Source organism: Rhinopithecus bieti, unplaced genomic scaffold (genome assembly GCF_001698545.2).
Source record: "Rhinopithecus bieti isolate Rb0 unplaced genomic scaffold, ASM169854v2 scaffold_73682, whole genome shotgun sequence".
In the NCBI taxonomy this organism is placed as follows: Eukaryota; Metazoa; Chordata; class Mammalia; order Primates; family Cercopithecidae; genus Rhinopithecus; species Rhinopithecus bieti.
The window spans coordinates 2187373-2200609 of record NW_016829166.1 but is presented as its reverse complement, the minus strand read 5'-3'; the positions used below and the strand labels follow the sequence as shown (position 1 = coordinate 2200609).

The 13237-nt window shown below is 39.9% G+C and overlaps 1 protein-coding gene across 1 annotated transcript in view; it reads right to left on the bottom strand.

Moving 5' to 3' along the window:
* The window catches only part of ANKRD12 (ankyrin repeat domain 12), a 139023-nt gene that overhangs the window by 98636 nt on the left and 27150 nt on the right, over positions 1 to 13237 (bottom strand).

Here is a 13237-nt window from a genome sequence, read left to right as displayed (position 1 = left end):
ACTGTACTATACAGCACAGATATACATTTATGTAATCACAGAAAGGTCTACTGCACAGCACTGGGCTAGATTGAGGCTGTTGGCCAAGGGGAGTATTACTTGGGCTACAACAACAAGCAGAATGACTAACAAGATTACGTTGAACTCTTTCATGCTATAAATCTCCTACAGATGGATATCATAGATACAAGTCAGCTGTCATTCTAGTATCTACGTAAATTATTAAAACTCAGACACCTTGAACAGAGTATTAGTAAAATCTGCTGTCCTGTTAGTGCTTTAAAATTTCTTTCGTTTTGACAGAAACAAAACCAAAACTCCCTTAAATAAATTGAGCTAATTTGTAAATTATCAAAACTATATTAATCTGGCAATAATTAAATTAGACTACATTACAACACAAAAAACTACCAAATAAAAATTGTTCAGATCTTTCATTTTATAGAGGAGGAAACAAATGAAGAAATTAAGGAACATTTTTAACTTTACACTCAAGAAGCAGAACTTACCTTGGGGCCATTTAACTGTTTCATTAACATATAAACAATCATTTAAACATAGCACTGTCCTCAAAGCTAGCCACTGGTAAAGCTTATGGAGTTAAAGTTATGAGCCACATGAAAACAAAAAGACTGGCTCAAAAGCAAAACTGAGCTTTTGCTTTTGATATAAACATCAGCCTAAGTGAGACTGTGAAGATAAAATGATGTCTCTTTTGTAGATGAAGCAAAGCAAGTTATTAGGGAACTAAAGAAGTGCCAAATATTTTTTGAGAAAATTCTACAGGGCAGTAATATTATACTAAATAGCTTCTATGTAAAGAAAAGCTTATATTATTTCTGAATAACTACTTAGAAAAATGCCACCAGTAACAATAAAAATCACAATTGGATTCCAAAAATATTCCTTCAATCAACAAATATTAAGCATTTAATATTGAGTTAGCTTCTGGGTCCAAGATGTATACTGTAATCCCTAAAGCAATTACTATACAATAACTACACAAAAAGTAATACAAATCACACTAGGTAAATTAAAATGGAATATTAAAAAAATACAAATAATTCAATGGAAGGCAGGAAAAGAAAAATTGAGCAACGAAGAACAGAAAGAACAAAATTATAAAATGGTATAGATCTAACCCCAAATATGAATAATTATATAAAACACAAATGGCTTAAACACACCAAAAGACAGAGAATGTCAGATAGTGGGGAAAAAACCAACAAGAAGTTTGCTTCAAATATAATAATAGGTAGGTTAAAATAAAAGAATGGAGAAAGAACCCATGGAAGTACTTGAGTTTCCAGTGCTTAGAAAGAAAGCAAGCTTGAGTGGCTATATTAACAACATCAACAAAACAGACTTCAGAACGAAGAGGGACATCATATATGACATATTGATAAAAGGGTCAATACACTAAACTATTATACTTTTTATTGACAGAACATCAGCAAGGATTATATAAGAACAGAAAAACACCACTAATCAGTTGGTTCTAACTGATATTTACAGAAATATCTGCTCAACAACAGAATACTCCTAAGGGCACACAGGACATTCCCCAAGATAGGCCACATTCTGTGTCATAAAACAAACTTCAACAAGCTTAATTAAAACTATACAAAGTTTGCTCGTAGACAACAAAGAAGTTAAACCAGGCCAAGTATGGGAGCTCACACCTGTAATCCCAGCACTTTGGGAGGCCAAGGTGGGCAGATAGCTTGAGCCCAAAAGTTCAAGACCAGCCTGAGGACAACATGGCAAAACTCCACCTCTACTAAAAATACAAAAATTAGCTGGGCATGGTGGTCCATGCAGGTGGTCCCAGCTACGTGGGAGGAGTGCTTGAGCCCAGGAGGTTGAGGCTGCAGTGAGCCATGATCACGCCACTGCACTACAGTCTGGGTGACAGAATGAGGCCCTGCCCCGTCCCCGTCAAAAAAATCAATCTTTGTAATTTACTGTATTAATTCAAACCATAAAAATACATGACCATCTCAACAGATAAAAGAAAATGTGTTAGATAACATTCAATACCCATTAATAATAAACAACTCTCAGCAAACCAGAATTAGATGGGAACTTGAATGCTTTCTCTTCTAAGATCAACAATGAGGCATGGATGTTGAGTTCGCTTTTACCATTCCTATTCAACACTGCACTTACTGGTGGTCCTATATAGTTCAATAAGGCAAGAAAAAAAGGCATACAGCTTGGAAAGTGGTAAAATGGCCTTATTTCCAGATACCATGATAATCTATGTAGACAAAGATATCTACAAAGAAGCTATTAGAACTAATACATGCGTATAGGAAGGACATAGAATACATGATCAATATATAAAAATTCATTTATTTCTACATATTAGCAATAAGCAATTAGAAATTAAAATTAAAAATACAACCTACAACAGCACCAGAAATACTAAATTCTTAGGGATAATATAACAAAATATGTGTAAGAATACATGGCAAATATGTGAAAAACTTTTTCTACATACTAGCAATAAGCAATTAGAAATTAAAATAAAAAATATAACCTATGATAGCATCAAAAACACTAAATTCTCAGGGATAAATATAGCAAAATGTATATAATAAGACTGTACAATGATAAATATAAAACACTTTGGAAAGAAGTGAAAAAGATCTAAATACATGGAGAGATATGCCATGCTTGTGAATCAGAAGACTCGATGTTGTTAAAATGTCAGTCTCTCCAAATTGCTCTATAAATTCAAGGCAATCCTAGTCAAATTTCCAGGATCCTTTTTTTTTCTTTTTGGAAACTGACAAATTGTTTCTATAATGTATATGAAAATGTTAAGAACCTAGAAAAGTCCAAATAATGTTGGGAAAAAATTAATTGGTAGACTCACATTACCTGACTTCCATAGTTACTAACAAAGATACAATAAGCAAGACAGTATTTACTAAAGACAGACTTATAGATTAATGGAACAGAATGGAAAGTCCAGAAACAGATCTACACACATACATCCAATCCAACAGATTTTCAACAAATCTGTCAACGTAATTCACTGGGAAAAGGATATATTCCTTTCAATAAATGGTCTTGGAAAAACTATATATCCAAATGCAAAAAAAAAAAAAGTGAGAGAGAGAACCTTCACCCTTACCTCACTCTACAGAGAAAAATTACCTCAAAATGCATCATAAACCTAAATTTGCCGGGCACGGTGGCTCAGGCCTGTAATCCCAGCACTTTAGGAGGCCGAGGCGAGCGGATCACGAGGTCAGGAGATCGAGACCGTCCTAGCTAACACGGTGAAACCCTGTCTCTACTAAAAAATACAAAAAATTAGCTGGGTGTAGCTGCAGGCGCCTATAGTCTCAGCTACTCCAGAGGCTGAGGCAGGAGAATGGCCTGAACCCAGGAGGCAGAGCTTGCAGCGGGCCGAGATCGCGTCACTGCTCTCCAGACTGGGGGACAGAGTGAGACTCCATCTCAAAAACAAACAAACAAACAAAAAAAACACTAAATTTATGAGCTAAAACTACACCACTTCTAGCAGAAAACAGAATATTTTAGTGGCCTTGGATTAGACGAAGATTTCTTAAATAGGCAATGAAAAGCAGAAATTATGAAAGCAAAAAATGGATAAATTACACATCATAAAAACTTCTGCTCTTTAAATGATCCCGTTAAGGCATTAAGAAAATGAAAAGCCAGCCATACTGGGAGAAAATACTTGCAAATCACATCTTTATAAAGGACTTATATCTAGATTATATAATTCTAAAGGAATTGTATCTGGAACATATAAATAACTCTTATGAATCAATAAGATAGCCCAATTTAAAAGTGAGTAAATGATTTTTTAACAGTTCAGCAAAGAACATACAGTGAATGGCAAATAAGCACACGAAAAGATGTGCAACCTCACTAGTCACCAGGAAAATTAATGAGATGCTCTCACTCATATGTGAGAGCTAAAAAAAGTTGATCTCATGAAGGTAGAGAGAATGACAGATACCAAAGGCTAGGAAGGGTATCTGTGGACACTGGGGGATGACGAGAGGTTAATTAAAGGGTAGAAACATAAATAGAAGAAATAAGTTCTAACGTTTGACATCACAGTATGTGACTATAATTAACCACAATATAATTAACCACAATAGGTTATATATTTCAAAATAGCTAGTAGACAGGACCTGAAATGTTCCCAACGCAGAAATGACAAATACTCAGTGATGAATATCCTAAATAATCTGACTTGATCATTACATGTTCTATGCATAGAACAAAACATCAGATGTACCCCATAAATATGTACAAATATTATGGGTCAATTAAATGATTAAATTTTTAACATAATAAAAATGAGATGTCAGCCACCGGAATGGTTAAAATTAAAGACTAAGAAGACCAAATGTTGGTGAGAAACTGGAACTCTCAAATGTGGCTGGAGGGTGAGAGGGGATGGGCAATGATGCATAGCGGTATGGCCACTTGCTAAATGAAAATACTTGGTGGTATCTTCATGTGGCTAAGAAGAATTCTTCATGTTCCTCCATTCTTTGTGTAACAATCTTGGTGGCTATTACACAGATTGCACTTCAATTTCCATGCCCTAAGGGCTGCACGGAGGTATTAATACTTGTTCAGGGCTACTTTCCTGTTTAAGCCAACCAGCTGCAAGCTCTATTGTAGACTTTGTTATCCAATGGCTAAATGATGCAGTTTACAGATTCTATTCCGCCTTCGAACATGTTTCTTCCCTTAAAATTAGTATGTTCTTGCTCCTTACAGACCAGTCTATGTATTGAACAGCAACTGACTGGCAGGATTATCGAACAGCAACTGACTTTCAGGATTAACATTCTCTAAATGTATGCTATTAGACAGTTTTCCACGCTAATTTACAGCAGTAAAATATATCTTCTTCTAAAACAAAATAACCCAGTATTCTCTTGGTGGTTTTTTTCAAATGGCATTACTACTTGGGATCACTCAAGGGATACTAAAAATATATTGTTCAATATCACTGCTATTTCTAAATAATTTTGTTTATAATGAAGGCAAAACATTCTAGTTGCTATTCTGAGGTACCAAGGCATACGTACATCAAAAACTCTAGTGTAAACTAAACATCATTTCGGTGAAGAAGATGTACAGATGCCTTTTTTTTTTTTTTTTTTTAAAGTATAAGCACCTTAAGAACTGAGTTTGGGCTGGGCACAGAGGCTCACACCTGTAATCCCCAGCACTTTGGTAGGCCGAGGCAGAGAGACTGCTTGAGCTCAGGAGTTTGAGAGCAGTCTGGACAACATGGTGAAACCCCGTCTCTAGAAAAAATTTAAAAATTAGCTGGCTATGGTGGTATGTGCCTGTAGTCCCAGCTACTGGGGAGTGTGAGGTGGGAGGACTCCTTGAGCCTGGGAGGCAGAGGTTGCAGTAAGGTAAGGTTGCACCACTGCAGTCTGGCCCGGGCAACAGTGCTACTCCAACCTGGGTGACAGAGCCAGACCCAGTCTCAAAAAAATAGAACGGTATTTGTCTGTTTTCTAATTCAGTCAAAATTATAACCAAAACTAAAATTTTCTATCATTCAAAGATATTAGGCAAACAGAAATGTTCACCTAGCTGTGACTCCTCACAGATAACCAATATCATTATCATAGCAATGTCACTAAACTAATGCTAAGTTATAATAGCAAGACTAGCAGAATCAAAACACACAACTCAAGACAACAGCAATGATACACAGATAAACATCCTTCTTGAAAGCTGAGGTAAGTGCAATACAACAAGTCTTGTTTGACAAACTTCTTAGTACAATAACTAAATTGACTCTTCAGGAAACAAATAGTTCTTTTTTGTTCATGAATTGTCCTTCATCCTAAGGCTAACAATTTGGAGAAAATTTTATCTTAGCAGAGAGTACAAAATCACCTATAGGATGAGGCTGAACTTTGTCAAAAAGAGGTTTTGGCTGGGTGAGGTGGCTCACACCTGTAATTCTAACACTTCGGGAGGCCAAGGCAGGCAATTTGCCTGAGCTCAGGAGTTCAAGACCAGCCTGGGCAACATGGTGAAACCCCATCTCTACTAAAATACAAAAAATTAGCTGGGTGTGCTGGCACGCGCCTACAGTCCCAGCTACTCAGAAGGCTAAGGCTTAAGAACTGCTTGAACCAGCAAGGCAGAAGTTGCAGTGAGCCGAGATAGTGCCACTGCACTCCAGCCTGGGTGACAGAGTGAGACTGTCTCCAAAAAAAAAAAAACAAAAAAAACAGAGAAGCCTTTGAAAAGCTGATCAAGTGATCAAGAAGGACAGAAGCCTTGGGACCATTTCTGTGGAGGAAAAACTACTGAACATTGACAAAAGGAGGGAGAACTAGAGGAAAATCCAGTAACAGAGAAAGACAACTCAGACTATTTACAAGATAGGACTGAGAGAAAAAACCACCTCTAGTTGCCAATGTGGCCTAGAGGACTACAGGGAACAGAAATAATAGAATTTGCAAATCTATATGCTACAGACATGGAGACTGCACATGTATAACACAAGTGAGTATCTACAGAAGTGTTCCAACTACAGAAAGTCTATTTTGAGATCACTTTATAGTCCTGCAGCATTTAGTGAGTTCTCTCAGAATCAATGTTTTAAATGCTTTGGTCATATAAAAACTTAGCCAGGAATGGTGATGCACGCCTGTATTCCCAGCTACTCCAGAGGCTTAGGCAGGAGTTGCTTGAACCTGGGTGGTGGAGGCTGCAGTGAGTCGAGATCACACCACTGCACTCCAGTCCGGGCAACAGAGCAAGACTCTGTCTCAGGAATGAACAAAATAAATAAATAAATAAATAAATAAATAAATGTTTTAGTCTGTTTGCTCTAGTCACTATCTTCCAACTTAAGTTTGACTTGAAAATTCTTCATAGCAGTTTCACAAAGCACTGGGATTATTCCTCAGCTTCCACCTGTAAGACAAGAAGGGGGCAGGAGGGGCCAAGATGGCCAATTAGAAACAGCTGCAGTCCGTGGCGCTCAGAGAAGAATGACAACAGCAAGTGAATTCAGCACCTTCAACTGAAATGTCTAGGTTCTCACACTGGGACTGCCTAGGAGGATGGCATGACCCACAGATAACAAAAAAAAAAAAAAAAAAAAACAGGGTGGGGCAATGGCCCACCCAGGAGCACTGGGGAGCCAAAGGAACCCCACCCTCAGCCAAGGGAAGCGGTGAGTGATTGTGTAACCCCACTCAGGAAACCACACTTCTCCTACGGATCTTTGCAACCACGGATCAGGAGATCCCCTCGTGAACCCAGGCCACCAGGGCCTTAGGTTCAATATACAGAGCTATACGGAGTCTTGGCAGAGCAGTTGCTCAGACTTACACAGAAACCCAAGAGTTTTACAGACTCCAGCCTTGGGAATCCCAGCAAGGTGAGAAATCTACCCATCAGCTCCCCTAGGAAGGTGGCTGAATCCTGGGAACCAAGCAGTGTCGTTCTGCGGGCCTCACTTCCATGGCACCTCAACCCACTGGCTTGGAATTCTAGCCAGCAGGTGCAACAGGCTAGAGACTGCCTAAAATGGATGAGTTCCCAGGGGGAGGGGCGGCTGCCATTTCTGCAGTTCAGTTGACCCACCTGTTCTAGCCTGCGCCCAAAAATCCAGGTGGCCCTGATGAGGAGGAGTCCCTCACAGGGCAGCACAATTGCTGTGCCAGATCATGGCCAGACTGCTTTTTTAAGTGGGACCCCAACCCATCCCTCCTCACTGGGTGGGGCCTCCTGCAGGAATTTCAGCAACTCCAGCCAGGGTTAAAGGAACAGTACTCTGATCGCTCCCTGGGACAAGCCCCTAGGGGGAGGAGTGGCCAATGTCTCTGCGGTTCAGTTGACTCAGCCTTTCTAGGCTGGCTGGCTCTGGAGAGTCCAGGCAGTCTGGGCAAGGAACGCTTACTCCCAGTGCAGCACACCTGATCTCAACCAAAAAGCAGCCAGACTGCTTCTTTAAGCAGGTCCCTGATCTGTCCCTCCTGATTGGGTGAGACCTCCTAAGAGGGATCTCCAGACACCTCCTACCTGTTGTCCAGGCTGGCAACAGGTCAGTACTGCCCCCCATCCCCCCCAACGCCCCACCGGGATGGAGCTCCTAGGGGAAGGAGCAGGCTGCCATCTCAGCTGTTTCACAGCCTTCACTGGTGATATACCTACAGGTAAGGGAAGGACCAAGGCAACTAGGGTCCGGAGTGATCCCCCAGCAAACTACAGCAGCCCTATGGAAAAGTGGACTGACTGTTAAAAGAAACACAGAAAACAACAACAGCATCAACAAAAAAGACACCACAGAAACCCCATTTAAAGGTCAGCAACTGGCCGGGCGTGGTGGCTCATGCCTGTAATCTCAGCACTTTGGGAGGACAAGGAGGGCGGATCACCTGAGATCAGAAGTTCAAGACCAGCCTGGCCAACATAGTGAAACCCCATCTCTACTAAAAATACAAAGATTAGCCGGGCATGGTGGCAGGTGCCCGCAATCCCAGCTACTCCGGAGGCTGAGGCATGAGAATGGCTTGAACCCGGGAGGCGGAGGTTGCAGTGAGCCAAGATTGTGCCACTGCACTCCAGCCTGGGTGACAGAGCTAAACTCAATCTCAAAATAAAATAAAATAAAATAAAATAAAATAAAATAACCCCAACCTCAGCTAGGCAGAGTGGCTCACACCTGTAATCCCAGCACTTTGGGAGACTGAGATGGGCAGATCACGAGGTCACGAGTTTGAGACCAGCCTGGCCAACATGGTGAAGCACCATCTCTAAAGATACAAAAAATTAGCTGGGCGTGGTGGCACGTGTGCCTGTAATTCCAGCAACTCAGGAAGCTGAGGAAAGAGAATTGCTTGAACTCAGGAGGTGGAGGTTGCAGTAAGCCGAGATCGTGCCACTGCACTCTAGCCTGGGCGACAGGGCGACTCTCTCTCTCAAAATAAATAAATAAATAAATAAATAAAATCAGCAACCTCAAAACCAAAGGTAGATAAGCCCACAAAGTTGGGAAATAATGCAAAAAAACGCTAAAAACTCAAAAAGCCAGAGTGCCTCTTCTCTAAATGACCGCAACACCTCTTCAGCAAGGGCACAGAACTGGGTTGAGGCTGAGATGGTTGAACTGATAGAAGTAGGCTTCAGAAGGTGGGTGAAAATGAACTTGGCTGTGCTGAAAGAGCATGTTGCAACCCAATGCAAGGAAGCTAAGAATCATGATACAATGGAGGAGCTTCTAAATGGTATAGCCAGTTTAGGGAGGAGCATAACTGACCTGATGGAGCTGAGAAACACAACACGAGAAATTCACAATGCAATCACAAGTATCAATAGCAGAATAGACCAAGCACAGGAAAGAATCTCAGAGCTTGAAGATTGTCTTTCTGAAATAAGATAGACAAGAATAGAGAAAAAAGAATGAAAAGGAATGAACAAAACCTCGAGAAATATGGGACTATGTAAAAAGACCAAACCTATGACTGACTGGGGTACCTGAAAGAGATGAGGAGAATGGCATCAAATTGGAAAACATACTTCAGGATATCATCCAGGGGAACTTCCCCAACCTAGCAAGAAGGGCCAACATTCCAGTTCAGGAAATCCAGATAACCCCAGTAAGAAGATCAATCGCAAGACACATAATCATCAGATTCTCCAAGGTCAAAATGAAAGAAAAAATGTTAAGGGCAGCCAGAGAGAAAAGCCAGGCCACCTACAAAGGGAAACACATCAGACTAACAGCAGACCTCTCAGTGGAAACCCTACTAGCCAAAAAAGATTGGGGACCCAATATTCAACTTTTTTTTTTTTGAGGTGGAGCTTCACTCTTCCTGCCCAGGATAGAGTGCAATGGTACGATCCCAGCTCATTGCAACCTCTGCCTCCCGGGTTCAAGTGATTCTCCTGCCTCAGCCTCCCAAGTAGCTGGGATTACAGGCATGTGCAACCACACCCGGCTAATTTTTGTATTTTTAGTAGAGATGGGGTTTTGCCATCTTGGCCAGGCTGGTCTTGAACTCCTGACCTCAGGTGATCTACCCACCTCGGCCTCCCAAAGTGCTGAGATTACAAGCGTGAGCCACCGCACCTGGTCTCAACAGTCTTAAACATTTCCAACCCAGAATTTCATATCCAGTCACACTAAGCTTAACAAGCAAAGGAGAAATAAAATTCTTTTCAGACAAGCAAATGCTGAGGGTATTCATCACCATCTTGAAGGAGCTCCGGAAGGAAGCACTAAATATGGAAAGGAAAAACTTTCCTTTCTACTGTCAGTCACTACAAAACACACTAAAGTACACAGATGAGTGACACTATGAAGCAACCACATAAACAAGTCTGCCAAATAACCAGCTGGCATCATGATGACAGGATCAAGTTCACACATAACAATATTCACCTTAAATGTAAATGGGCTAAATGCCTCAATTAAAAGACACAGAATGGCAAAATGTACAGTCAAGACCCATCAGTATGCTGTCTTCAAGAAATCCATTTCACATACAAAGACACACACAGGCTTAAAATAAAGGGATGGTGGAAAACTTACCAAGCAATGGAAAACAGAAAAAAGCAGGGGTTGCAATTCCAGTGTCTGACAAAACAGACTTTAAAACAACAAAGATCAAAAAAAGACGAAGACCATCACATAATGGTAAAAAGTTCAATTCAACAAGAAGAGCTAACTATCCTAAGTCCATATGCACCCAATACAGGAGCACCTAGATTCATAAAGCAAGTTCTTAAAGACTTACAAAGAGACTTAGATCCACACATAATAATAGTGGCAGACTTTAACACCCCAATGACAATATCAGACAAATCACAGAGACAGAAAATTAACAAAGATACTCAGGACCTAAATTTAGCTCTGGATCAAGCAGACCTGATAGATATCTACAGAACTCTCCATTCGAAAACAACAGATTATATATTCTTCTCATTACCATGTGGCACTTACTCAAACTTTGATCACATAATCACAAGTATTAATAACAGACTCCTGAGCAAATGCAAAAGGACTGAAATTATAACAAACTCTCTTAGAACACAGCACAATCAAATTAGAACTCGAGACTAAGAAATTCACTCAAAACCACACAACTACATGTAAATTGAACAACCTGCTCCTGAATGACTCCTGGACAAATACAATTAAGGCAGGAATCAAGAAGTTCTTGGAAACTAATGCAAAGAGACAAAGTACCAGAATCTCTGGGATGCAGCTAAAACAGTGTTAAGAAGGAAATTCATAGCACTGAATGCCCACATCAAAAAGCTAGGAAGATACCAAATTAACAACCTAATGTCACAACGAAAAGAACTCGAGAACCAACAGCAAACAAACACCAAAGCTAGCAGAAGACAAGAAATAACCAAGATCAGAGCTGAACTGAAGAAGACAGAGACACAAAAAAGTCAAGTTGGCTTCATCCCTGGCATGCAAGGTTGGTTCAACATATACAAATCAACAAATGTAATTCATCACATAAACAGAACTAAAGACAGAAACCACATGATTATCTCAACAGATGCAGAAAAGGCCTTCATCAAATTCAACATACCTTCATGTTAAAAACTCTCAGTAAACTAGATATTGAAGGAACACACCTAGAAATAATAAGAGCCATATATGACAAACCCACAGCTATTATCATACTAAATGGCAAAAGCTGGAAGCAGTTCCGTTGAAAACCAGTACAAGGCAAGGTGGCCCTCTCTCACCATTTCTATTCAACACAGTATTGGAAGTTCTGGCTATGGTAATCAGGCAAGAGAAAGAAAGAAAGTGCATTCCAATAGGAAGAAAGGAAGTCAAATTATCTTTGCTTGCAGAAGACACGATCCTATATATAGAAAATCGCATTGTCTCAGCCTGAAAGCTTAAGCTGATAAGCAACTTCAGCAAAATCTTAGGATACAAAACCAAAGTGCAAAAATCACTACCATTCCTATGCAGCAACCAGCAAGCAAGCAGAGAGCAAATCATGAAGCAGAGAGCAAATCATGAATGAATTCCCATTCACAATTGCTACAAAGAGAATAAAATACCTAGGAATACAACTAACAAGGGAAGTGAAGGACCGCTTCAAGGAAAGTACAAATCGCTGGTCAAGGAAATAAGAGAGGACCCAAACAAATGGAAAAACATTTCATGCTCATGGATAGGAAGAATCAATATGGTGAAAATGGCCATACTGCCCCAAGTAATTTATAGATTCAATGCTATTGCCATTAAACTACCACTGACATTCTTCACAGAATTAGAAAAAATTACTTTAAAATTCACATGGTACCAAAAAAGAGCCCGTATAGCCAAGACAATCCTAAGGAAAAAGAACAAAGCTGGAGGCATCATGTTACCAGACTACAGGGTTACATTAACCAAAACAGCACAGTACAGTACTGGTACAAAAACAGATACACAGACCAATGGAACAAAATAGAGAACTCAGAAATAAGAGGGCACACCCACAATCATCCAATCTTTGACAAACCTGACAAAAATAAGCAATGAAGAAAGGATTCCCTATTTAATAAATGGTGTCAGGAAAGCTGGGTAGCCACGTGCAGAAAACTGACACTGGACCCCTTCCTCACAATTTGTACAAAAATCAACTCAAGATGGATTAAAGACTTCAATGTAAAACCCAAAACTTTAAAAATCCTAGAAGAAAATCTAGGCAATACCATTCCAGACATAGGCACAGGCAAAGATTTCATGATGAAAACGCCAAAACCAATTGCAACAAAAGCAAATATTGACAAATGCGATCTAATTAAACTAAGGAGCTTCTGCACAGCAAAAGAAACTATCATCAAAGTGACCAGGCAACCTACAGAACTGGAGAAAATTTTTGCAATCTGTGCATCTGACAAACGTTTAATATCCAGAGTCTACAAGGAACTTACATTTAAAAGAAAAAACACCCAACTGCATTAAAAAGTGGGCACAGAACACGAACACTTTTCAAAAAAAGAATTCATGCGGGCAACAAACATGAAAAAGAGCTCAACGTCACTGATGACTACAGAAATGCAAATCAAAACCGCAATGAGATACCATCTCATGCCAGTTAGAATGGTGATTATTAAAAAGTCCGGAAACAGATGCTGGCGAGGTTGTGGAGAAAAAGAAATGCTTTTACACTGTTAGTGGGAGTGTAAATTAGTTCAACTATTGTGGAAGACACCGTGGTGATTCAACAAA